Below are 27,107 nucleotides of genomic sequence, written 5' to 3'. Positions count from 1 at the left end.
AGGGTTTTGTGGGTTCCATTATATTAAATGGAAGGCTATGTATGGCACATTATAATAAACTAGATGGTGGCCCGATTCTAACGCATCGGGTTTTCTAGAATATGTATGCGGCCGAACGGGCGCTACTAATCAGCGAAGCAGTGTTTAAATGGGTTGTGCACTACTTTAAAATTAACCCCCCAATGTATCCCTCCGGGGCCCCTCCCGATGGCAAGTGTGAAGGGAGGACCGGGGAGCGAGGCCGTCGGTCGGGGTACTTCTGCTGTGTCGCTGATCTCCTGACGGTGGCCTGCGTGTTTCAAATCCGGCGCCAATCAGAGAAGCAGTGTTTTAAATTTCGCGCCAATATCGCTGATTGGTCGTGGCTGGGCAGCCGTGACCAATCATCAGAGCGGTGATTAAATTTGGCGCCAATATCGCTGTTTGGTCGCGGCCGGGCGGCCGTGACCAGTCAGCAGAGCGGTGTTTAAATTTGGCGCCAATATCGCTGATTGGTCACGGCCGTGACCAATCAGCAGAGCGGTGTTTAAATTTGGCGCCAATATCGCTGATTGGTCACGGCTGGTGGCCGCAACCAAGGGGCGAACCGCGTTAGTGAGGATGGAGGAGCGGCGCTTCCTGTGCTGGTACTTCCGCTGCGAGCAGCCGGGAGATGACCGGCCTCCCAGCTGCATCGCCGCTGACCTCCATGCGGCTACCATCGGGAGATCAGCAGCTAGGGCCGCTGATCTCCCGACGGCAAGTTTGAAGGGAGGACCGGGGAGCGGCGCCGCCTAGGCCGCCGGTCGGGGTACTTCTGCTGCGAGCAGCTGGGAGATGACCGGCTAGTGCCGGTCATCTCCCGGCTGCATCGCCGCTGACCTTCGTGCAGCAGATGAGCCGCTAACGGCCACCATCTTGTTCTGAAATCCCGCGTCGCTGATTGGCCGCGGCTAGACCAATCAGCGTCGCGGGATTTCCTGGATGGACAGACAGACGGGATAAGCCGATTATATAGTAGATGGAAGGCTATATGGAACCCCTTATTTTGAATGGAGGGCTATGTGGGTCCCAATATATTATATGAAAAGCCATGTGGGGCCCATAGCATTAAATGGAGGGTTATATTTGGCCCATTATTTTATATGTAAAGCTATGTGGTGCCCATTCCATTAATTGAAGGGCTATGCCAGATCCATTATATTAATTTGAGGGCGATGTGGTACCCATTAAGTTAAGTGCTGTGGCACGCCAATGGGAAAAGGGTGTGCTCTGGTGGCACACCAACGGGAGAGGGTGTGCTCCGGTGGCAAGCCAACAAGAAAGGGTGTGCTCCAGTGGCACGTCAACGAGAAATGGGGTGCTCCGGTGGCACGCCAACGGGAAAGCGTGTGCTCCGGTGGCACTGCAATGACAAAGGAGAATGCTATGTGTGGCCTTTTATATGGAATGGCATGTGGGGCTCATATTAAATGGAGGGCTATGCAAGGCAGGGCTACGTGGGGCACATTGTATTAAATAGAGGATTGCGTAGGGGTCTTTATAATATAGGTGGATCTATGTGGGGTCCATTATATTGAATGTTGTTCCATGTGGGGCCGATTATATTAAATGAAGGGTTTTGTTGTTCCAGTTATATTAAATGGAGTCCTATGTGGGGCACATCCCTTATATTGAATGGAGGGCTATGTGGGTGCCATTATATCATAAGTAAATCTATGTGGGGCCCATTATATTAAATGGAGGGGTAGGTAGAATCCATTATATTATAAGTAAAACTATGTGGTACCCAATACATTAATTGAAGGGCTATGTGGGACCTACTATATTAAATTGAGGGCTATGTGGCGCTCAATACATTGAATGGAGGGCTATGAGGGGCCCATAACTGTATTTTTCGGACTATAAAGCGCACTCTTCTCCAAAAATTTGGAGGAAAGTGGGGGGTGCGTCTTATAGTCCGAATGTGGCGTTTGTGTGGTGTGTGTATATATATATATATATATATATATATATATATATATATATATATATATATATATACACACACACACACTGCGGGGGGAGCGGCGGAGTAGCGGGCACAGTAGGCAGGGGCCGGCTGCTGCAGCGCCTGCGTGTGCCTGCTGCTAAAGAAAATGAATATTCACTGCTCCCCACGCCCATGGGAGTGGGGAGTACTGAATATTCGTTCTCCTTACTAGCGGGCACACAGTGTAGCTGCAGCGTGGCTCCTGCTGCTGCCAGGTGATCGCGTGTGCCTGCTATTAAAGAACATTAATATTCACCCCTGTAGCGCTGGCGTCCCTGCCCTCTGCTAGGCAGGGACGCTGCTCCCCTCACCGCTCTGCTCCGTGCCCGGCATCCTCTCCCCGCTCTGCTGTCAGCGCGCGCTCCTTCCCGGCGTCCTCCTCCCGCTCTGCTCTCAGCGCGCGCTCTTTCCCGGCCCCTGTGCTTAGGGCGCGCGCGCGCGCGCTCCCCTCCTCTTAAAGGGGACGCGCGCGCCGTCCTAAGGAGTCCCCGGCCAATGGCCGGAGGACTTCATCATATATAAGGCACCTCCTCCAAAATGGAGGTGCCCGAGCAATGTTGTTTGCACCTGTGTCTCACCTGTGCTTCAGCCCTCAGGTCCCGTTGCCAGTTACCTGCCAGTTTCCTGCTAGTTACCTGCCTGATTCCTGCCTGAATACTTGTTACCTGTCTGCCAGCCTGAGGTCCGACGGTCTGCCTTACTACTCCTGTCAGTCTGTCTAAAGGACCAGCCTGCCCGCTCACCTGGGAGCGCATATCAGCTACCTGCCTGCTTGCCTGAGGTCCGACGGTCTGCCTCACTACTCCGGTCAGTCTGTCTATGGACCAGCTTGCCCGCTCACCTGGGAGCGCTTCTCCGTTATCTGCCTGCTTGCCAGCCCGGAGGCTCCGTTGTCACGTGCTGTGACCACCAGCTATCTCAGAGACTCTTGCCCGCTCACCTGGGAGCGCATCTCCGTTACCTGCCTGCTTGCCAGCCCAGAGGTCCCGTTGTCACGTGCGGTGACCACCAGCTATTTCAGAGACTCTTGCCCGCTCACCTGGGAGCGCTTCTCCGTTACCTACCTGCCTGCCAGCCCGGAGGTTCCGCCGTCACGTGCCGTGACCACCTGCTATTCCAGAGACTCTCGCTTGCTCACCTGGGAGCACACATCTACCATCTGCCTGCTAGCCTACCCGGAGGCTCTGCCATCACAGGTCGTACCTACCCCTTACCCAGAGACTGCCCTGATCACTTGCCGTAACTCCCTGTCCGTTCACCCAGAGACTGCCACCCGCTCCCTTACAAGGGCCGCCCCCTTGTATAGTAGCTCAGAGGTTCCGCCTCCCGGACCCGTTACAGTTTGCTCGGGCCATGGAACCCGGTGGCACCCAAGCTCCCTCGCTCTCGGACCTCTGTCTTGAACTGTCCCGTCAGAGGTCCCAACAGGAGGCCATCCTAGGTCACCTGCGGAATGTTAATACTCGCCTGAACACTCTGTCTGATCCACCAACAACCTCCGCCAGTGCCATATCTTGCAATCCGGCAGCTCCGCTGCCCACTAATACTATGGTATCCTACCCCGGACCCCGGCTTTCTGCACCTCCTCGCTTCGGAGGCGACCCCGTCCAGGCTCGGGGCTTCATAAATCAGTGCACCCTGCACTTTGAACTTTTGTCCCATCAGTTTAATTCCGACCGGGCCAAAATTGCCTTTATCATGTCCCATCTCACCGGGGAGGCCCTGGCCTGGCTAAATCCTCTATGGGAGAGAGGAGACCCCCTGGTGTCCAACTTGCCTGCTTTTCTCTCGGCTTTCCGGAAAGTCTTCGACGAACCCGGACGGAAGACCTCATCCGCATCCTCTCTGCTACGCCTCCGTCAGGAGGGTCTCACCGTGGGCCAATATGCCATACGGTTCCGCACCCTTGCCTCGGAGCTGGCCTGGGATAACGACGCTCTGGTATCCGTCTTCTGGGAGGGTCTGTCCGGTCGTATTAAAGATGAACTTGCTGGTCGGGACATTCCTACCTCTCTCGATGATCTAATAACCCTTGCCACCCGGATTGACCTACGGTTCCAGGAGCGTGCCAAAGAGGTCACCCGTGAGAGAAGGATTCCACGTTTAGCTCCTACTTTCCAGAAACCCGTCATTCCCTCCATCTCTCCCCAGGTACACTCTCCTGAGCCTATGCAGGTCGACCAGACCAAGATGGTCAAAACCCGTCAGGACTCACGCCGTGCCGAGGGGAGCTGCTTCTACTGTGGCAGTAAGGAGCACCGGATCCGTGCCTGCCCGGAGAGGTCGGGAAACGCCTGTGTCTAGGTTCGCTCAGAGAGGTCCACCTAGACAATAATAAATCCTCTCCATCCCTGCTGTTGTCAGTTTCGATCATCTACGGGGAGAACCGTTATTTCGAACTAGCCCAACTTGACTCTGGAGCAGCCGGGAACCTTATTTCACAGTCCCTGGTTGAGAAATACCGCATCCCCACCAAACCTCTGGCTGTACCCTTGTCTGTCGCTGCCGTGGATGGGGGCCTCTTACCTCGCCCCATTCAACTCATCACCGAATCCATTACCCTGCAGGTGGGAATGCTGCATTCTGAAAGTATCTCCTTTCATGTTCTGCCTGGACTCTCTCACGCCCTCTTGCTAGGTCTGCCCTGGCTCCAGAGACATGCACCCGTGCTAGACTGGCAAACCGGAGAGGTCCTTCGCTGGGGACAAGACTGTCATAAAACCTGCCTGGTTCCCGTCCATCCCGTCCGTCCCTCTCCTACCCCAGCTAATCTACCTGGACTTCCGATTCCTTATTGGTCTTATGCAGATGTCTTTAATAAAAAGGAGGCAGAGACATTACCACCACATAGACCATACGACTGTCCCATCGATCTGCTACCCGGTACTACTCCTCCCCGTGGGCGTATCTATCCTTTATCCGCTGCTGAGACCCGGTCAATGTCCGAATATATTGAGGAGAATCTGGCCAGAGGATTCATCCGGAAATCTACCTCCCCGGCGGGAGCAGGCTTCTTTTTCGTCAAAAAGAAGGACGGCTCTCTCCGTCCCTGTATAGACTATAGAGGCCTAAACCTGATCACGGTGAAGAATAAGTACCCCCTCCCGCTCATTCCAGAATTATTTGATCGCCTGAGGGGGGCTAGGATCTTCACCAAACTGGACCTTCGTGGGGCGTACAACCTGGTTCGTATTCGTCAGGGGGATGAATGGAAGACGGCATTCAACACCCGGGACGGCCACTATGAATACCTGGTAATGCCCTTTGGTCTCTGTAACGCTCCTGCCGTCTTTCAAGAGTTGGTCAATGACATCTTCCGGGACCTTCTCTACTCCTGCGTAGTGGTGTACCTGGACGACATCTTGGTCTTCTCTCCGGATCTCCAGACTCACCGGAGGGACGTTCGTCAGGTCCTGCTCAGGCTAAGGCAGAACCATCTCTACGCTAAATTTGAGAAGTGCCTCTTTGAGCAGACCTCGCTTCCGTTTCTGGGCTACATTATCTCTCAGACCGGCCTACAAATGGATCCTGAGAAACTGTCTGCCATCGAGAAATGGCCCCGACCGGAGGGGTTGAAGGCCATTCAGCGATTCCTGGGCTTCGCCAACTACTACCGCCTCTTCATACCACACTTCTCTTCCCGGACGGCCCCAATTTCTGCGCTCACCCGTAAAGGTACTAATCCCAAAGAGTGGCCACCCGAAGCAGAGGAGGCCTTTCTTTCCCTTAAACAGGCCTTCTCTTCCGCCCCGGTGCTGCATCGCCCAGATGGCAACAAACAGTTCTTCCTGGAAGTTGACGCCTCCTCCTCTGGAGCCGGAGCGGTACTTACTCAAAAATCATCTTCCGGGAGGATGGTAACTTGTGGCTTCTTCTCTAAACTCTTCTCCTCCTCTGAGCGCAACTATTCCATAGGAGACCGAGAGTTATTGGCCATCAAACTGGCATTGGAGGAGTGGCGTTACCTGCTCGAGGGGGCTCTTCACCCGGTAATAATTTACACTGACCACAAGAACTTGGCTTACCTCCAGCATGCCCAGAGACTTAACCCGCGCCAAGCCCGGTGGTCCTTGTTTTTTGCTCGTTTTGATTTTGTCCTTCATTTTCGCCCGGCTGACAAAAACGTCAAGGCGGACGCCTTGTCTCGGTCCTTTCTGGTGTCTGATCTCGAGGAGGATCCGAAACATATCATCGATCCCGCCAGAGTAATGCAGGTGGCTCCCGTGAGTCTAAATCGTCTTCCTCCTGGTAAGACGTTCGTACCAGTACCTGATCGGGAGAAGATCCTACACTGGGGTCATTCTTCTAAACTAGCTGGCCACGCCAGTCAGAAAAAGACCCTCCAGCTTATTACCCGGCACTACTGGTGGCCTAACCTGCACAAGGATGTAATAGACTTTGTTTCTGCCTGTGTGTCCTGCGCCCGCAACAAAGTTCCGAGACACCTGCCGGCCGGCCGCCTCCTACCTCTGCCAGTACCTGCTGCCCCCTGGCAGCATATTGCGATGGACTTCATTACTGATCTACCCGTCTCTGCCGGTTGTACGGTCATTTGGGTGGTCGCTGACCGCTTCTCCAAGATGGCTCACTTCATTCCACTGCCAGGTCTTCCGTCTGCACCCGAGCTGGCTAAAGACTTTATCCGCCACATCTTCCGTCTTCATGGCCTGCCCCGTCACATCGTGTCGGATCGTGGGGTACAGTTCACTTCCCGTTTCTGGAGAGCCACTTGTAAATTGCTGGACGTCACCCTGGACTTCTCCTCCGCTTACCACCCACAGTCTAATGGTCAAGTGGAGCGGATCAATCAGAACCTGACCAGTTACCTTCGGCACTTCGTTAATGCCCACCATTCTGACTGGGTGGATCTCCTGCCATGGGCCGAATTCTCGTACAACAATCACGAGAGCGAGTCTTCCTCCAAATCCCCGTTTTTTGTAGTCTACGGTCAGCATCCTCGGATCCCGTTTCCCGTCTCCACCTCGGCGGACAATCCGGCTGCGGAATCTCTTGTTAACAAATTTTCCTCCATATGGGAGAGTACCCGGTCCACACTCCTTCTGTCATCCGAGCGTATGAAAAGACACGCTGACAAAAAACGTCTGGACCCTCCTCAATTCCGCCCTGGGGATAAAGTCTGGCTCTCGTCCAAATATGTCCGGCTCAAGATCCCTTCCTATAAGTTAGGGCCTCGGTTCATCGGCCCACTGGAGGTCATCAGTCAGATCAACCCGGTGGCCTATAAATTGAAACTCCCGGCCAACTTACGGATCCCTAACTCCTTCCATGTGTCTCTCCTCAAACCTGTGGTGCTTAACTCTTTTTCCAAGTCTACAGGTACGCCTCCTGCTCCGGTTTCTGCTGAGGACGAGTTTGAGGTAGAGAACATTCTTGCCACCAAAAGGGTAAGAGGAAAGACCTTTTTTCTGGTAGATTGGAAGGGGTTTGGTCCTGAGGAGAGAACGTGGGAGCCCCGGGAGAACATCCATGCCCCTCTCATCCTAGCTAAATTTCTGTCTGGCCTAAAAAAGGGGGGGCCTAAAGGGGGGGGTACTGTAGCGCTGGCGTCCCTGCCCTCTGCTAGGCAGGGACGCTGCTCCCCTCACCGCTCTGCTCCGTGCCCGGCATCCTCTCCCCGCTCTGCTGTCAGCGCGCGCTCCTTCCCGGCGTCCTCCTCCCGCTCTGCTCTCAGCGCGCGCTCTTTCCCGGCCCCTGTGCTTAGGGCGCGCGCGCGCGCGCTCCCCTCCTCTTAAAGGGGCCGCGCGCGCCGTCCTAAGGAGTCCCCGGCCAATGGCCGGAGGACTTCATCATATATAAGGCACCTCCTCCAAAATGGAGGTGCCCGAGCAATGTTGTTTGCACCTGTGTCTCACCTGTGCTTCAGCCCTCAGGTCCCGTTGCCAGTTACCTGCCAGTTTCCTGCCAGTTTCCTGCTAGTTACCTGCCTGATTCCTGCCTGAATACTTGTTACCTGTCTGCCAGCCTGAGGTCCGACGGTCTGCCTTACTACTCCTGTCAGTCTGTCTAAAGGACCAGCCTGCCCGCTCACCTGGGAGCGCATATCAGCTACCTGCCTGCTTGCCTGAGGTCCGACGGTCTGCCTCACTACTCCGGTCAGTCTGTCTATGGACCAGCTTGCCCGCTCACCTGGGAGCGCTTCTCCGTTATCTGCCTGCTTGCCAGCCCGGAGGCTCCGCTGTCACGTGCTGTGACCACCAGCTATCTCAGAGACTCTTGCCCGCTCACCTGGGAGCGCATCTCCGTTACCTGCCTGCTTGCCAGCCCGGAGGTCCCGTTGTCACGTGCGGTGACCACCAGCTATTTCAGAGACTCTTGCCCGCTCACCTGGGAGCGCTTCTCCGTTACCTACCTGCCTGCCAGCCCGGAGGTTCCGCCGTCACGTGCCGTGACCACCTGCTATTCCAGAGACTCTCGCTTGCTCACCTGGGAGCACACATCTACCATCTGCCTGCTAGCCTACCCGGAGGCTCTGCCATCACAGGTCGTACCTACCCCTTACCCAGAGACTGCCCTGATCACTTGCCGTAACTCCCTGTCCGTTCACCCAGAGACTGCCACCCGCTCCCTTACAAGGGCCGCCCCCTTGTATAGTAGCTCAGTGTCACGGGTGTGTTGCCACGAAGATCGTCACGAGTACACAGCCTGACTTCTCGCAGCTTACTTGTTGGTGCTTTGTGTTTTCTCGGCAGTGTAGGAGTTAATTCTCTCTCTCTCTGGGCTAGCTGAGGTCCAGCCTCGCCCAGCTGCAATCAATGCTTCTTTAGTGAGACTCCTTTATATTCCTGCAGGTCTGTTTGGGAGGTGTCGGTGAAAGCTTTTCATTCAGACTTACAGAGCGGATCGTGGTGTTTGGAGTTGCTGAGATAAGTGTATTTGGAAGTGTGTTTTCCCTTTCCTCGCTTTATCATTTATCTCCTTTCCCGTTGGTGTTCCCTCTGTTGTAGTTGTTTAGAAGTTGTATGCAAGGTGGTTTTGGTTTTTCCCTTGTACTGTCTCGTTCGTCTAAATACTGTGTGTGGGCATATTATTTCTGGTTCCCTATTGTTGTGATCGGGGTCCTTCTCAGGACTAGATTACTTAGGTGCAGGGATCCTCAGAAGGTAGGGGTTACGCTGGCGGCCTGGACCTCTGTACCTTTAACAGTACCTCCAGGATGAGGGATTAGTCAGGGCCCCAGCTTAGGGTCAGCTTAGGCCCCCTACCTCCAGTATTCTGTGACAGTGTGACATTTTCACCGACCATCTTAGTTTTTCTCCAGCTACCATGGATCCAGTAGCCGGTCTAGCTCGGCAGTTGCAGAGTTTGTCCATGGGGCTGGCGGACGTTAGGTCCAAGGTTTTGCATCCTCTGGAGCAAGCCGGACCAGAACCTAAAGTAGCTCTCCCTGACAGGTTCACTGGGGGGCGGGACAAGTTTTTTGTTTTCCGGGAGGCATGCAAATTGTACTTTCGGCTGCGGCCTCGGTCATCGGGCAGTGAAGAACAAAGGGTGGGAATTGTCATCTCGCTCCTACAAGGGGACCCACAATCTTGGGCGTTCTCTCTTCCCCCAAGCTCCCCGGTTCTCCAGTCAGTGGATAGGTTTTTCGCTGCTCTGGGACTCGTATATGATGACCCAGATCGGATCTCCCTTGCTGAGTCTAAGTTACGTAGGATTCAGCAGGGAGATCGTCCGGCGGAGGAATTCTGTTCGGAGTTCCGTAGGTGGGCCACGGACACCCAGTGGAATGACCCGGCTCTTAGGAGCCAGTTTTGTCATGGTTTATCCGACAAATTACAGGATGTGTTGGCACAGTATGACTCTCCCGCGTCACTGGAAGCCACTATGGCCCTTGCTATTCGCGTTGACAGACGGCTTCGGGAGAGGTGCGGGATAACTCTACCCCCTGTAATGTCTCCACCTCCTACAAGGTCCCCTCATATGGTGGTTCCCCTGGTCAGTCCGGAGGAGCCTATGCAATTAGGAGGGACATCATTTCGGGGAAGGGGACCGGTGGTGCGCCATAAGACAGGAAGGTGTTTTCTCTGCGGGAAAAAGGGACATTTTATTGGGGGGTGTCCATCCCGTCCCTTGCAGAGTAAAGAGTCGTCGAAAAAACTGTTGATCCCAGGTTGTGTGGTGGACGGCAATCTGGGAGTAGGTATTTCGTCCCTAGGTTCGTCTCAGTTTCTCGTACCGGCGGAGGTGGTGGTGGGTACGAGAACTGAGAGGATATCTGTTCTTCTGGATAGTGGGGCCGGGGCTAATCTGGTTGATGCTCGGTTTGCCCGGGTTCAAGGTATGCGATTGAGTGAGTTGGCTAAACCCATCCCCATATTCTCGATCGATGCCAGACCTCTCGGTCAGGGAAGTTTTTTGCAAGCTGTGCATGGCGTAAAACTTCAAGTGGGGGCAATACATAAAGAACTGTTGTCTTGCTACGTGTTGGAGGGTCTTCCCACTCCTATAGTGTTGGGCCTTCCTTGGTTAGCTAAGCATAACCCGGTTATTAATTGGCAAACCAGAGAGATAAGCCAATGGAGTAAATTCTGTAATAAAAACTGCATGAACACGGTCATCGGTGCGGTTACTCCTTGGGTCTTACCTCCATTTCTGGCGGACTTTGAGGATGTATTCTCGGAGAATGGGTGTCAGGAACTACCTCCTCATCGCGTGTATGACTGTTCTGTAAAACTGCTCCCTGAGGCCAAGTTACCTAAAGCTAGGTTGTATAACCTTTCTGGTCCTGAGAGGCAGGCCATGAAGGATTATATTTCTGAAAGTCTGGCTAAGGGGCATATTAGACCTTCATCTTCTCCGGTGGCCGCGGGGTTCTTCTTTGTTAAGAAGAAAGATGGAGGCCTACGCCCTTGCCTGGATTTCCGTGAACTTAATCGGATTACGGTCCGAGATCCGTATCCGCTCCCACTTATTCCCGATCTCTTTAATCAGATCGTGAGCGCCAAATGGTTTTCTAAGTTGGATCTCAGGGGGGCGTACAATCTGATTAGGATGAAGGAGGGGGATGAGTGGAAGACGGCTTTTAACACTCCGGAGGGGCATTATGAGAACCTTGTCATGCCATTCGGTCTGACTAATGCCCCGGCGGTGTTTCAACACTTTGTTAATGATATTTTTCGCCACCTGGTGGGACAGTTTGTTGTCATATATCTGGATGATATCTTAATTTACTCGCCGGATCTGGTGTCTCATCAGGAGCACGTTAGACAGGTGTTACAGATCTTGCGGGATAATAAACTGTATGCCAAGTGGGAAAAGTGTGTGTTCGCCGTACAGGAACTCCAGTTTTTAGGCTTCCTGGTTTCAGCGTCCGGTTTTCGTATGGACCCTGGGAAAGTGCGGGCAGTTCTTGAGTGGGATCGGCCGGAGAATCTTAAGGCACTACAACGTTTCCTGGGGTTTGCTAACTATTACCGGAAGTTCATTCGTAATTTCTCGTCCATGGTTAAGCCTCTCACAGACATGACTAAAAAGGGGACGGATTTTTCTAGGTGGTCTGACAAGGCTTGTCAAGCATTCTCCTCCTTGAAAAAATGTTTTGCCTCGGCACCCATACTCATTCAACCTGATGCGTCTCAGCCATTCTTTGTAGAGGTAGACGCTTCCGAGGTAGGGGTGGGAGCAGTATTGTCACAGGGTTCGTCCCCTGGTAAGTGGCATCCGTGCGCCTTTTTCTCTAAAAAATTGTCGTCCGCTGAGAGGAATTACGATGTCGGCAATAGGGAACTCTTGGCCATTAAGTTAGCTTTTGAGGAGTGGCGCCATTTTTTGGAGGGGGCAGTTCATCCGGTCACCGTCATCACCGATCACAAGAACCTGCTATATCTGGAGTCCGCTAAACGTCTGAATCCCAGACAAGCTAGGTGGTCATTGTTTTTTACCAGGTTTAATTTCGTCGTTACATATCGTCCTGGGTCTAAAAATGTAAAGGCGGATGCCTTATCTCGTAGTTTCCCTGGGGCCGGGAATACGGACGACCCGATTCCTATTCTTCAGGAGGGGGTGGTGGTTTCGGCAGTATGCTCTGAGCTGGAGGAGGAGATATTGGAGGCTCAGGGAGACGCCCCTGTTGGACCTCCGGGGAGACTGTTCGTTCCAGATCAGTTGCGACAAAAGGTGATCGAGGCACACCATAACTCAGTTTTTGCAGGACACCCGGGGAGTAAAGCAACTGTGGATCTCCTCTCGCGTCGGTTTTGGTGGCCTAACTTACATAAAGAGGTGGTAACTTTTGTCGCGTCCTGTGGGGTTTGTGCGCGCTCTAAGACCTCACATACCCGTCCGTCTGGGGCCCTCTTACCTTTGAAGATCCCGGAGCGTCCTTGGACTCATCTGTCTATGGACTTTATTACTGACCTCCCTCCGTCTTCGGGTAAAACGGTCATACTCGTTGTAGTGGACAGGTTCAGCAAGATGGCACATTTTATCGCTCTTCCGGCTCTCCCTAATGCTAAAACTCTTGCGCAGGTGTTCATTGGGGAGATTGTGAGGCTTCACGGGGTACCCTCCGAGGTGGTGTCTGATCGGGGGTCTCAGTTTGTGTCCAAGTTCTGGAAGGCGTTTTGTGCACGGCGGGGGATGCATTTGTCATTCTCGTCGGCTTTTCATCCTCAGACCAATGGTCAGACGGAACGTATGAACCAGAGCTTGGAGACATATCTTCGGTGTTTTGTGTCAGAGAACCAGGAGGACTGGGCTTCTTTCCTACCTCTGGCAGAGTTTGCTCTCAATAATAGGCGGAGCGAGTCCACTGGTAAGTCCCCGTTTTTTGGGGCATATGGTTTTCACCCCCAGTTTTGTACTTTCAGTAGGGGGGGCTCTTCGGGGGTTCCGGAGGAGGAACGATTTTCCTCATCTCTCGCTTCAGTATGGAGAGGGGTGCTGAAGAATCTGAATACTATGGGGAACCGATACAAACGTATGGCTGATAGGAGGAGAGTGTCTGGTCCGGACCTAAGTGTGAACGATCAGGTATGGTTGTCTACCAGGAATATTAAACTTAAGGTTCCCTCCTGGAAACTGGGTCCCAGGTTCATCGGGCCGTACAGAATCAGTTCTGTTATTAATCCGGTGGCATTCCGTCTTGACCTCCCCCCTACGTTTAAAATTCACAACGTGTTTCACAGATCATTGCTTAAGAGGTATGTGGCGCCGGTGGTACCGTCACCTTTACCTCCCCCTCCTGTGGTTGTCAATGGTAACTTGGAGTTCCAGGTATCGAGGGTCATTGATTCACGCTTTAATCGCCGGTCCCTTCAGTACTTGGTTCATTGGAAGGGGTATGGTCCTGAGGAGAGGATGTGGGTTCCTGCGTCGGATATTAACGCAGACCGATTAGTTCGGGCCTTCCACACGACTCACCCGGATAAACCTGGCCCTGAGGGTCCAGAGGCCCCTCGTAGAAGGGGGGGTACTGTCACGGGTGTGTTGCCACGAAGATCGTCACGAGTACACAGCCTGACTTCTCGCAGCTGACTTGTTGGTGCTTTGTGTTTTCTCGGCAGTGTAGGAGTTAATTCTCTCTCTCTCTGGGCTAGCTGAGGTCCAGCCTCGCCCAGCTGCAATCAATGCTTCTTTAGTGAGACTCCTTTATATTCCTGCAGGTCTGTTTGGGAGGTGTCGGTGAAAGCTTTTCATTCAGACTTACAGAGCGGATCGTGGTGTTTGGAGTTGCTGAGATAAGTGTATTTGGAAGTGTGTTTTCCCTTTCCTCGCTTTATCATTTATCTCCTTTCCCGTTGGTGTTCCCTCTGTTGTAGTTGTTTAGAAGTTGTATGCAAGGTGGTTTTGGTTTTTCCCTTGTACTGTCTCGTTCGTCTAAATACTGTGTGTGGGCATATTATTTCTGGTTCCCTATTGTTGTGATCGGGGTCCTTCTCAGGACTAGATTACTTAGGTGCAGGGATCCTCAGAAGGTAGGGGTTACGCTGGCGGCCTGGACCTCTGTACCTTTAACAGTACCTCCAGGATGAGGGATTAGTCAGGGCCCCAGCTTAGGGTCAGCTTAGGCCCCCTACCTCCAGTATTCTGTGACAGTGTGACACTCAGAGGTTCCGCCTCCCGGACCCGTTACAACCCCTCTCCACGCCCATGAGCGTGGAAAGCGGTGAATATACGTGCTCTTTGATAGCGGTTACACGCGATCGCTCGGCAGCAGGAGCCACGCTGCGGCTACACTGTGTGCTGGCTATTAAGGAGTATGAAGTCACTGCTCTCCACGCACACAGTCCCAGCGTGTGGAGCAGTGACTATTCCGACAGCTGATCTCACCTTGTGAGGGCGCGTGGAAGTGACGCCATGCCTGTCTCGCACGGTGAGACCAGTGCTTGGCAGTAGAGCAGGACCCAACGCTGGAGGAGAGAGAGGTGAGTATAATTGTTTATGTTTTTGTGTGCAGTTTGATAGGGATTAGGGGGGGGTGCATGCATACCAGGAAGAAGGATGGGGGGGCATGCATACCAGGAAGAGGGATGGAGGGAGCCATGCATACCAGGAAGATGGATGAGGGGAGCCATACATACCAGGATTAGGGATGAGGGGTGCTATGCATACAGGGATGAGGGGTGCTATGCATATGAGGGGTGCTATGCATACAAGGATGAGGGGTGCCATGCATACCAGGAAGAGGGATGAGGGATGCCTTGCATACCAGGATAGGGATGAGGGATGCCTTGCATACCAGGTTAGGTATGAGGGGGGCCGTGCATACCAGGATGAGGTATGTCTTGCATACCAGGATAGGGATCAGGGTTGCCATGCATACCAGGATAGGGATCAGGGGTGCCATGCATACAGGGATGATGGGGGCCATGCATACCAGGAAGAAGGATGAGGGGGTTACCATACATACCAGGATGAGGGTTGGCATGCATACCAGGAAGAGGGATGGAGGGAGCCATGCATACCGGGAAGATGGATGAGGGGAGCCATACATACCAGGATAGGGATGAGGGATGCCTTGCATACCAGGATTTATGAGGGGGGCCGTGCATACCAGGATGAGGTATGTCTTGCATACCAGGATAGGGATCAGGGTTGCCATGCATACCAGGATTAGGGATGAGGGGTGCTATGCATACAGGGATGAGTGGTGCAATGCATATGAGGGGTGCCATGCATACAAGGATGAGGGGTGCCATGCATACCAGGAAGAGGGATGAAGGGGCCATGCATACTAGGAAAAGGGATGAGGGGTGCCATGCATACCAGGATAGGGATGAGGGATGCCTTGCATACCAGGATTTATGAGGGGGGCCGTGCATACCAGGATGAGGTATGTCTTGCATACCAGGATGGGGATCAGGGTTGCCATGCATACCAGGATAAGGATCAGGGGTGCCATGCATACAGGGATGATGGGGGCCATGCATACCAGGAAGAAGGATGAGGGGGTTACCATACATACCAGGATGAGGGTTGGCACTCATACCAGGAAGAGGCATAAGGGGTGCCATGCATACATGGATGAGGGGTGCCATGCATGCCGGGATGGGGATCAGAGGTGCCACGTATACCAGGATGGGGACTACGTATAATAGGAAGAGCGGAGCCATATAGACCTGGATGGGGGGATATTAACATAATTGGGGTACATTTCCCCTATAACAGTGTCAGAAGCAGACCCCCTCCCCCTTAACAGTGCATCATGACCACATTTTTTGCTTCAGTTTTTTTTCTATTTTCCTCCTCTATAACTTGGGTGTGTCCCATGGTCCGATGCATCTTATAGTCTGAAAAATACGGTATATTTTATGATAGGGTATACTGGCCGGTATTAAATTTAGTGCTATGTGGGGCCCATTATGTTACTTGGAGACCTATATATGTCCCCTTATATTAAATGGAAAACTATGTGGGCCCCATGATATTATATGAATGGCTTATACTAAATGGAAGACTATGTGGGGTCTACTATATTAAATGGAGGGCTATGTGGGTCTCATTATAATAAATAGAATGCTATTCAGATCCCATTATATTAAATAGGGTTTTTTGTGGGACCCATTATATTAATTTCAGGGCTACGTGGGGCCCATTGTATTAAATGAAGGGTTTTGTGGGTCACATTATATTAAATGGAAGGCTATGTATGGCACATTAAAATAAATGGAGGGCTATATTGGACCTCTTATTGAAAGGAGGGCTATGTGGGTCCCAATATATTAAATGAAAATCCATGTGGGGCCCATAACATTAAATGGAGGGTTATATTTGGCCCATTATTTTATATGTAAATCTATGTGGTGCCCATTCCAATAATTGAAGGGCTATGTCGGATCCATTATATTAATTTGAGGGCTATGTGGTACCCATTACATTAAATGAAGGGCTATGTGGGGCCCATCATATTAAATGAAAGAGTATATGGGGTAGCTGAAAAACATACAAAAAAGTTAATGTCTACTCACCACCTCCTGGAGCGCACGGATCCTGCTGTGCGGCAAGTTTTCAGAACTTAGAAAGGAATAAGTCCAGCGCTATTAGTCCATTAAAAATTCATTCTTCATTTATTTCATAGCTTCAAATGGTATAAAATCCAGTAAGTCACAGTCCAAAAATTAAAAACATACGTGTTCCGACACAAAGCAGTGCGTCTTAATCAATGATTATAATCAATGATTAAGACGCACTGCTTTGCGTTGAAAGGCGTTATATTAAATTTAATGCCATGTGGGGCCCTTTATATTAAATGGAGAGCTATGTGGTACCCATTATATTATGTGGAGGGCTGTATGTGACCCCTTACATGGAGGGTTATGTTGTGCGCAATATATTAAATGGAGGGCTGTATGGGACCCACAATATTAAATGGAGGGCTATGTGGGGCCCATTACATTAAATTGAGAGCTATACAGGTCCTATTATCAACTCTTTAAAAGCCCAAGACGTACTAATACGTACCTGCGCCCTGGGACTTTAGATCCAGGTAGGGAATAGTACGTCATGGCGATCGCGCCCGCACACAAGCTGTGCATGCGCGATTGCTGCCGGGTGTCAGCTAATTGTCACAGCTGACACCCAGTGCTATGTGGAGGGAGCGGTACCGCACCGTTCCCGGCACATTAATCCCCGCAGTGCTGCGATCGAAGTCGATCACAGCATTGCAGTGGCAATGGGAGGTGATCGCGATGCTCATCTCTCCTGCCGGTGTCCAATGCTATCTGCCGTGGCTTCCCGGATGTTGCCTTGATGACCCGATGTCGTCATGACAACATCTGGGTCACCAGACAGCAGGAAGATACTTTGGTCATGCGCAGTGCATGACCAAAATATCTTCTGCATCTGCAGCGCTGACAGCCTGTATAGCACAGGGATGGTGCTCCATCCCTATGCTATACAGGCGATCAGAATAAAAAAAAGTGAAAGTCCCATAGTGGGACAAAGAATAAAAGTTAAAAAAAATTATTAAAAACTGAAAAAAAAAAAATTGTAAAAATCTAAAAAAAAAATAAAAATATAATGTACCCATCAATAAATATTATGAAAAAAAACCCAAAACAATAAAAGTACACATATTTGGTATCGCCACGTCCGTAATGACCTGACCTATAAAACTGTCCCACTACTTAACCCCTTTAGTGAACATGGTAAAAAAATAAAAAAAATAAAAAACTAAGCAAAAAACAATGCTTTATCATACCGCAATCAAAAAATGGAATAACACGCAATCAAAAAAACGAATATAAATAAATATGGTACCTCTGAAAATGTCATCTTGTCCCGCAAAAAACAAGCTGCCATACAGCTCCATCAGCCGAAAAATAAAAAAGTTAAAGCTCTCAGAATAAAGCGATGCAAAAAAATTATTTTTCTATAAAATAGCTTTTATTGTGTAAAAGCGCCAACACATCAAAAAACTATATAAACGTGGTACCGCTGTAAACGTACTGACCCGAAGAAAAAAGCTACCTTATCAATTTTACCACATGCGGAACAGAATAAAAAAACAAAAAAAAAACAATTCCTGAATTGTTGGTGTTTGTTTATTCTACCTCCCAAAAATCAGAATGGAAAGCAATCAAAAAATGGCACGTGCCTGAAAATGGCACCAATAAAATTGTCAACTCATCCCGCAGAAAACAAGCCGTCACATGACTCTGTGGGCCGAAATATGGAAAAATTATAGCTCTCAAAATATGGCGATGCAAAAACTAGATTTTACAAAAAAATGCGTCTTTTAGTGTGTGACAGCTGTCAGTCATAAAAACCCGATATGAATCTGTTATCGCTGTAATCGCACTGACCCGAAGAATAAAGTCGTCTAATCAATTATACCGCACGAGGAACGGCGTAAAAAATAAACTCTAGGGTTAGGGTTGGGCTAGAGTTAGGGTTTGGCTGGGGTTAGGGTTAGGGTTGGGCTAAAGTTGGGGTTGGGGTTAGGGTTAGGGTTGGGCTAGGGTTGGGGTTAGGGTTGGGGCTAGGGTTAGGGTTGGGATTTTTTTAAAAGTAAAAAAAAATAAAAAATGACGATATGGCGACTAGTGTTGAGCGCAAGTGCTCGCTGCTTGAGTTTGCATCGGGTGCTTGGTTATGCACTGAGTATCGCGGGTGCTCAAGTGACATGCTCGAGTCTCCGCCCCATATGTTTCACGGCCAAAAAAACCTTGCAGGGATTGCCTGCCCTGCACGAGCGATCCCCTCATGTTTTTTTTTGGGGTGTCTAATAACCGTGAAACATGCCGAGCGGGGACTTGAGCATGTCACTTGAGCACGCGCGATACATGGTGCATGCCTGAGTACCCGATGCAAATTCAAGTAGCGAGCACTTGCGCTCAAGACTAATGACAACTTATTCAATATGATGACCTAATGTTTTCAAATTCTGTGTCGTACCTCTGGGTTCAAAATGTTCACTATATCCCTTGATAAAATCCTTGAGGGGTGTAGTTTCCAAAATGGGATCACTTGTGGGGGGTTTCCACTATTTAGGCACATCATGGGCTCTCCAAACTCAACATGGCGTCCGCTCTCGATTCCAGCCAATTTTGCGTTCAAACAGTCACACAGTGCTCCTTCCCTTCTGAACTCTGCCATGCGCCCAAACACTGTATTTTCCCCACATATGGGGTATTGGCGTACTCAGGAGAAATTGCACAATAGTTTTTGGGGCCCAGTTTCTCCTCTTAACCTTGTGAAAAGAAAAAAAACATAGGGGCTAAAACATAATTTTTGTGGAAAAAGTTAGAATTTTTTTATTTTCATGGCTCCATGTTATAAACTTCTGTAAAGCACTTGGGGGTTCAGGATGCTCACCACACATCTAGATAAGATCGCTGAGGGGGGTAGTTTCCAAAATGGTGTCACTTGTGGGGGGTTTCCACTGTTAAGGCACATCAGAGGCTCCCCAATCGTAACATGGCATCCAATAATTATTCAAGCAAATTTTACAATCAAAAAGTCAAATGGCGCTCCTTGCCTTCCGAACCCTGCCGTGCGCCCATGCAGTGATTTTCCCCCACATATGGGGTATCGGCTTACTCAGGAGAGATTGCACAACAAGTTGCATGGTGCAATTTCTCCTGTTACCCTTATGAAAATGCAAAACTGGGGGCTGAAAAACATTTTTGTGGGAAAAATGTGAAAATTTTATTTTCACAGCACCATGCTATAAACTTCTGTGAAGCACCTGGGGGTTCAAGGTGCTCACCATACATCTAGATAAGTTCCCGGAGGGGCCTAGTTTCCAAAATGGTGTCATTTGGGGGTTTCCACTGTTTAGGCACATCAGGGGCTCTCCAAACGCAACATGGAGTCCGCTAATTATTTAAGCCAATTTTACATTCAAAAAGTCAAATGGCGCGCCTGTATACATACATACATACATACACACTGTGGGGGAAGCGGCGGAGGAGCGGACACAGGAGACAGAAGCCGGCTGCTGAAGCTCCTGTGTGTGCCTGCTGCTAAAGAAAATGAATATTCACTGCATGGGAGCACTGAATATTCATTCTCCTTACTAGTGGGCACACAGTATAGATGTAGCGCGCCTTCTGCTGCTGCCAGGTGATCGTGTGTGCCTGCTATTCAAGAGCATGATTACTCACCCTTCTCGACGCCCATGGGAGTGGAGAGGGATGAATATTCATGCTCTTTGATAGCGGGCACACGCGATCGCCCGGCAGCAGGAGCTACGATACGGCTACACTGTGTGCTGGCTATTAAGGAGTATGAAGTCACTGCTCCGCACGCACACAATCCCGGCGTGGGGAGCAGTGACTATTCCGGCAGCTGATCTCACCTTGTAAGGGCACATGGAAGTTACGCCATGCATGGCTCGCACGGTGAGACCAGTGCTGGCAGCAGAGCAGGACACAGCACTGTAGTAGAGAGAGGAGGTGAGTATTAGGCTGTGTGCCCACGATGCGTTTTTTAAGCGTTTCCGCAGCGGCAAAAACGCTGCAGAAACACTTAAACACATGGTGGAAGGCCTGCAATGTTCCCCAATGATAATCTGCATGTGCTGTGCTCATGCTGCGGAAATTTCCGCTGCGGATTATCATTGCGGAAAAAAACGCAGCACTACCAATTATTTTGCGGAAGTGCTGCGTTTTCGCCGCCATTGACTTGCATTAGACCGCATTGATTACGCATCACTACATACTTATGTAGATGCGCATTCCATGCGTTCTAATATGCAGATGGTACCCAGGTCTAGAGGAGAGGAGACTCTCCTCCGGACCTGGGTACCATAGAAAACTGTAAAAAAAAGAATAAAATAAATATATACTTGCCTTCTGGCGGCCCGCGGTGCGCTCCTCCTCGCATGCCGACAGTTCGCGATGTACTGAAGGACCTGCGCTGACGTCATAGTCATGTGACGGGTCACGCGACGCTGACGTCGGCAGGTCCTTCAGTCTACCACAGCCGGGACGGTGAAGCGAGACAGCGCGGGCCATCGGAGGGTAAGTATAGATTTATTTTTTTATTTTTTGACATTCTCTCGGGTCACACTATATAAATTCATGCTGTTTGCATGGATTTATATAGTGTGACCAAGTTGACAAGCACTTTCCAAGTGATGCTAAAATCGCTTGGAAAGCGCTTGTCAACCCGCATGCGGAAATGCATGTGAAGAACGCTTCACTTCCGCATGTCCCTGGCAGGAAAACGCATGTACAATCCGCATGCGTTTTTTTCTGCCAGGGAGATGCAGAAACGCTCAGGAAAAAATCCTGAGCATTTCTGCATCGTGGGCACATAGCCTAATTGTTTATTATTTTTGTGTGCAGCGTGATGGGGATTGGGGAGGGACCATGCATACCAGGAACAGGGATGGGGGGGGCATGCATACCAGGATGAGGGGTGCCATGCATACCATGAAGAGGGATAAAGGGGCCATGCATACCAGGAAGAGGGATGAGGGGTGCTATCCATACAAGGAAGAGGGATGAGGGGTGCCATGCATACCATGAAGAGGGATGAAGGGGCCATGCATACCAGGAAGAGGGATGAGGGGTGCCATGCATACCAAGATAGGGAAGAGAGGTGCCTTGCATACCAGGATAGAGATGAGGGGGGCCATGCATTGTAGGATAAGGATGAGGGGTGCCATGCATACCAGGATTAGGGGTGCCTTGCATACCAGGATGGGGATCAGGGGTGCCTTGCATACCAGGATGGGGATCGGGGAGGGGGCATTCATACCAGGAAGAGGGATGAGGGGGACCATACATTTTAGGATGAGGGGTGCCATGCATATCAGGAAGAGGGATGAAGGGTCCACGCATACTAGGAAGAGGGATGAGGGATGCCATGTATACAAGGATGAGGAGTGACATGCATACCAGGATGGGGATCAGCGGTGCCATGCATACCTGGATAGGGATGGGGACCACGTATAATAGGAAGAGCGGGGCCATATATTCCAGGATGGGGGATATTATTAACAGAATTGAGGGACATTACCCTTATAAGTGTCAGCAAGAGAACCCCTCCCCTTTAACAGCGCATCATGACCACATTTTTTGCTTCAATTTTTTTTCTATTTTCCTCCTCTAAAACCTAGGTGCGTCTTTTGGTCCAGTGCATCTTATAGTCTGAAAAATACGGTATATTAAATGATAGGGTATATTTGACATTATTAAATTTAGTGCCATGTGGGGCCCATTATATTACGCGGAGGCCTATATGTGTCCCCTTATATTAAATGGAAGGCTATGTAGGTCCCGTGATATTATATGAATGGCTAAGTGGCGCCCATTATATTAAATGGAAGACTACGTGGGGACCCTTATTTTAAATGGAGGGTTATGTGGGGTCCACTATATTAAATGAAGGGCTATGCAGGTCCCATTATAATAAACTAGCTATTGAGCCCGTTCTACGCCCGGGTGGCGAGCATTTTTATTGGTATATGGTCTCCCATGCTGGTATGTGCTGCCCCCATCCTGGTATTTGTGCTGCCCCCATCCTAGTATTTGTGCTGCCCCCATCCTGGTATTTGCGCTCCTCAATCCTGTTCCCCCATGCTGTTATGTGCTGCCCTCATCCCTATCCTGGTATGCATGGTACACCTCATCCCTATCCTGGTTTGCATGGCACCCCTCACCCCCCAATCCTGGTACGCATGGCACCCCTTACCCTCAATCCTGGTATGCATGGCAACCCTCACCCTCAATCCTGGTAAGCATGGCACCCCTCACCCCCAATCCTCATATGCATGGCACCTCTCACCACTAATCCTGGTATGCATGGCACCCCTCATCCCCCAATCCTGGTATGCGTGGCCTCCTCATCCCTCAATCCTGATATGCATGGTCCCCTCACCCCCAATCCTGGTATGCATGGTCCCCTCATCCCCCAATCCTGGTATGCATGGCACCCCTCATCCCTATCCTGGTATGCATGGCATACCTCATCCCTATCCTGGTATGCATGGCACCCCTCACCTCCAATCCTGGTATGCATGGCACCCCTCATCCCCAGTCCTGGCATGCATGGCACCCGTCATCCCCAATCCTGGCATGCATGGCGCCCCTCATCCTGGTATGCATGGTACCCCTCATCCCTATCCTGGTATACATGGTACCCCTCATCCCTATCATGGTATGCAAGGCCTCTTATCCGAATCCTGGTATGCATAGCCCCCCCAGATCCCTATCCTGGTATGCATGGTAGCCCTCATCCCCCAATCCAGGTATGCATGGTAACCCTCATTCCCCTATCCTGGTATGCATGGTACCCCTCATCCCTCAATCCTGGTATGCATGGTACCCCTCACCCCTCAATCCTGGCATGCATGACACCCCTCTTCCCCAATCCTGGTATGCATGGCACCCCTCTTCCCCAAATACTCGTATGCATGGCACCCCCCATCCCCTATCCTGGTATGCGTGGCACCCCCCATCTCCTATCCTGGTATGCACGGCACTCCTCATCCCCCAATCCGGGTATGCATGGTACCCCTCATCCCCCAATCCTGGTATGCATGGTACCCCTCATCCCCAAATCCTGGTATGTATGGTACTCTCATCCCCCAATTCTGGTATGCATGGTACCCCTCACCCACAATCCTGGTATGCATGGTACCCCTCATCTCCCAATCCTGGTATGCGTGGCCTCCTCATCCCTCAATCCTGATATGCATGGTCCCCTCACCCCCAATCCTGGTATGCATGGTCCCCTCATCCCCCAATCCTGGTATGCATGGTCCCCTCATCCCCCAATCCCGGTATGTGTGGCCCCCTCATCCCTCAATCCTGGTATGTATGGTACCCCTCATCCACCCAATCCTGGTATGTGTGGCCCCCTCATTCCCCAATCCTGGTATGTGTGGCCCCCTCATCCCCCAATCCTGGTATGTGTGGACCCCTCATCCCCCAATCCTGGTATGTGTGGCCCCCTCACCCCCCAATCCTGGTATGCATGGTACTCCTCTGCACACATACAAACAAAAAACACTTATACGCGCCTTTCTTCCCTGTACTCCAGCGCTGCTGTGTCCTGTTCTGCCGGGGGGGAATGCGGCGCCAGAGCAACGCGCTGTCCGGCGTAATTTTGCTGAAGACGACACAATGCAAATGTCTTCAGTAAAATGGCGCCAGATAGAGCTATGCGCATGCAGCGATTCCGACGCCTTCACTCTGCCCCCGGTCTCTGGCCAGAAGAGAGGCGCCGCGGCAACGCTTCTCCCGGTCAATTAAGTATGTAAGTATGGCGCCGGAGATTGCGGTATGCGTTCAGTGTCTACGCATACCGCGATCTCCGGCGCCATACACTCCTCTTACCTGTAACGGCTCCATGCGTTCTTTTGTCTGGAGCCAGACTGCGCGTCGCAGATCACATTATATTAAATAGAGTTTTTTGTGGGACCCATTATATTAATTTCAGGGCTACGCGGGGCCCATTGTATTAAATGAAGGGGTTTTTTTGGGTCACATTATATTAAATGGAAAGCTATGTAGGGCACATTATAATAAATGGAGGGCTATATGGGACCACTTATTGAATGGAGGGCTATGTGGGTCCCAATATATTATAAGAAAATCCATGTGGGGCCCATAACATTAAATGGAGCGTTATATTTGGCCCATTATTTTATATGTAAAGCTATGTGGTGCCCATTCCATTAATTGAAGGGCTATGTCGGAACCATTATATTAATTTGAGGGCTATGTGGTACCCATTACATTAAATGGAGGGCTATGTAGGGCCCATCATATTAAATTAGAGGGTATATGGGTTCATTATATAAAATTTAGTGCCATGTGGGGCCCTTTATATTAAATGGAGAGCTATGTGGTACCCATTAATTTATGTGGAGGGCTATATGTGACCCCTTATATTAAATGGAGGGCTAAGTTGTACGCAGTATGTTAAATGGAGGGCTGTATGGGATCCATTATATTATATTAAAGAAAGGGTTTTGTGGGTTTGATTATATTAAAGGGAAGGCTATGTAGGGTATATTCTAATAAATGGAGGGCTATATGGGATCCTTTATATTGAATGGAGGAATGCCAATGGGAAAAGGTGCGCTCTGGTGACAAGCCAATGGAAAAGGGTGTGCTCCGATAGCACGCCAACGGGAAAGGGTGTGCTCCGGTGGCACTGCAATGGCAAAGGGAAGGCTAAGTGTGGCCTGTTATATGGAGTGCCATGTGGCGCTCATTATATTAAATGGAGGGCTATGCGAGGTCCAATATAATAATTACAGGGCTACGTGGGGCCGATTGTGTTAAATAGAGGGTTTTGTAGGGCTCTTTATATTATAGGTAGATCTATGTGGGGTCCATTATATTGAATGTTGGGCTATGTGAGGCCGATTATATTAAATGAAGGGTTTTGCGGTTCCAATTATATTAAATGGAATGTTATGTAGGGCACATTTTAATAAATGGAGGGCTAATTGGGACCCCTTATATTGAATGGAGTGCTATGTGGCTGCCAATATATTATTAGAAAATCTATGTGGGGCCCATTGCATTAAATGGAGGGGTAGGTAAGATCCATTATATTATATGTAAAGCTATGTTGTGCCCAATACATTAATTATAGGGCTATGTGGGACCTACTATATTAAATTGAGTCAAACGGAGGCCCAGTATATTATACAAAAAGAGTCGCAAATACACCAGTTACCAGTGGACTGGTGTATCACGAAAACCTGCCGACTCAAGCAGTATGAGGACAAAGGAGAAAAGAGTGAGTAAAAAGAAGATGAATGAGGCATCCCTTTCAGAGATTGAAACTGAAATTGAGCAGCTTCAGATCCAGCTCAAGAGAGACATGACTAGTGACGATCTGAAGAAACTAAATGACGACACTGACGCTGAATCCCAAAAGTGGGTCAAAGAAATTTATTCAAGTAAGACCAAAAATTACAACGTGATATACGGGATAAACAGACCTCGAGTGTTTATAGATGGAGGCTTCCATCTGAGACGTCACACTCTCTCGTTTTAGGAACAGCAACTATTCCCGCTCACGTTCGGTATCAACAGCGTCATTGACGTCTACAGATGACCGTTTCCCTCTGGAACCATCAGGCTCTAATGCCAGACAACCCACCTACCCCACACAAAGGGTCCAGACTAGACTCAATAACAGAAGGAAACAGACGACTCCATTCCAGGTTGGTGTATCCCAGGGGGGGCTCCGTATCATTAACCTATCTACACATACTGTATACTATCTGCTGCACAGGTGGAAGTTCTTGGGAGAGGCCTATCATTTTCACCAACAAATGCCATTCTTTTTTTCACTGCTCTCAAGAGCCTCCACATGTTTGCCTGCAAACTGATTCTCCATAAACTCCATTCAAGGTTGCGTGGTGATGGAGACCCTATGAGCGCTGTGGAGGAAGAGGCCCTACAAAATTTAGAGGACTTCCTTTTGAAGCAGGGAACTCTTTCAACAGGTGGGTCATTATAATGCTTGTACCCTAAATCCACATGTTTCCCACCCTTGTCCCTCAGTCCGGCTGTGGAGATATTTGTGCGATTGGTCACGGAGGACCTTAGACGTCTCTCCACACACCAGAGATTTGATAATTTGACACACTTCCAACATGTAGCCATTCAACAGTTGCAGTCTCCTCAAGACGTGTTCTTTAAACCGGCAGACAAGTGAGGGAACATAGTGGCCCTGTTCCAAATATGAAAAGGAGACACTTCGCCAATTACGGGGCTCAACATCTATACTAAATTATCTTTTAACCCAACAGCAATGTTCTCCGCGGTGCTCCAGGGGATCCTGGCTCATGCCTGTGAACAAGGAGTTATCAACAAGAAAACAGTGGAGGCTCTTACAATGCAGTTTCCAAAAACGGCTACCTTCTATCTCCTCCCCAAGATCCACAAGGACGCTGTCAGCCCCCCGGGACGTCCGATCGTGCCTGGTTTGGGAGGCCTATGCGAATTGATATGCAAATACATTGACAGACATCTCAGGCCCCTTGTTGAGTTTATCCACCATATATAAAGGACACAACGAACGTCCTTACTCGGGTTGATAGCGTCCTTGTGGAGGACGGCACTCTGATGGTGACGGCCGATGTTGAGAGCCTGTACACTTGTATCAGCCATGATCTGGGCCTGGAAGTGGTCCGCCTCTTCCTCGGAACCTCCGACCT

This window comes from Phyllobates terribilis, unplaced genomic scaffold (genome assembly GCF_046119375.1).
Source record: "Phyllobates terribilis strain yellow unplaced genomic scaffold, ASM4611937v1 Scaffold_12__6_contigs__length_324123572, whole genome shotgun sequence".
Lineage (NCBI taxonomy): Eukaryota > Metazoa > Chordata > Amphibia > Anura > Dendrobatidae > Phyllobates > Phyllobates terribilis.
The sequence above is the reverse complement of the archived record's forward strand: the minus strand, read 5'-3'. Positions refer to the sequence as shown.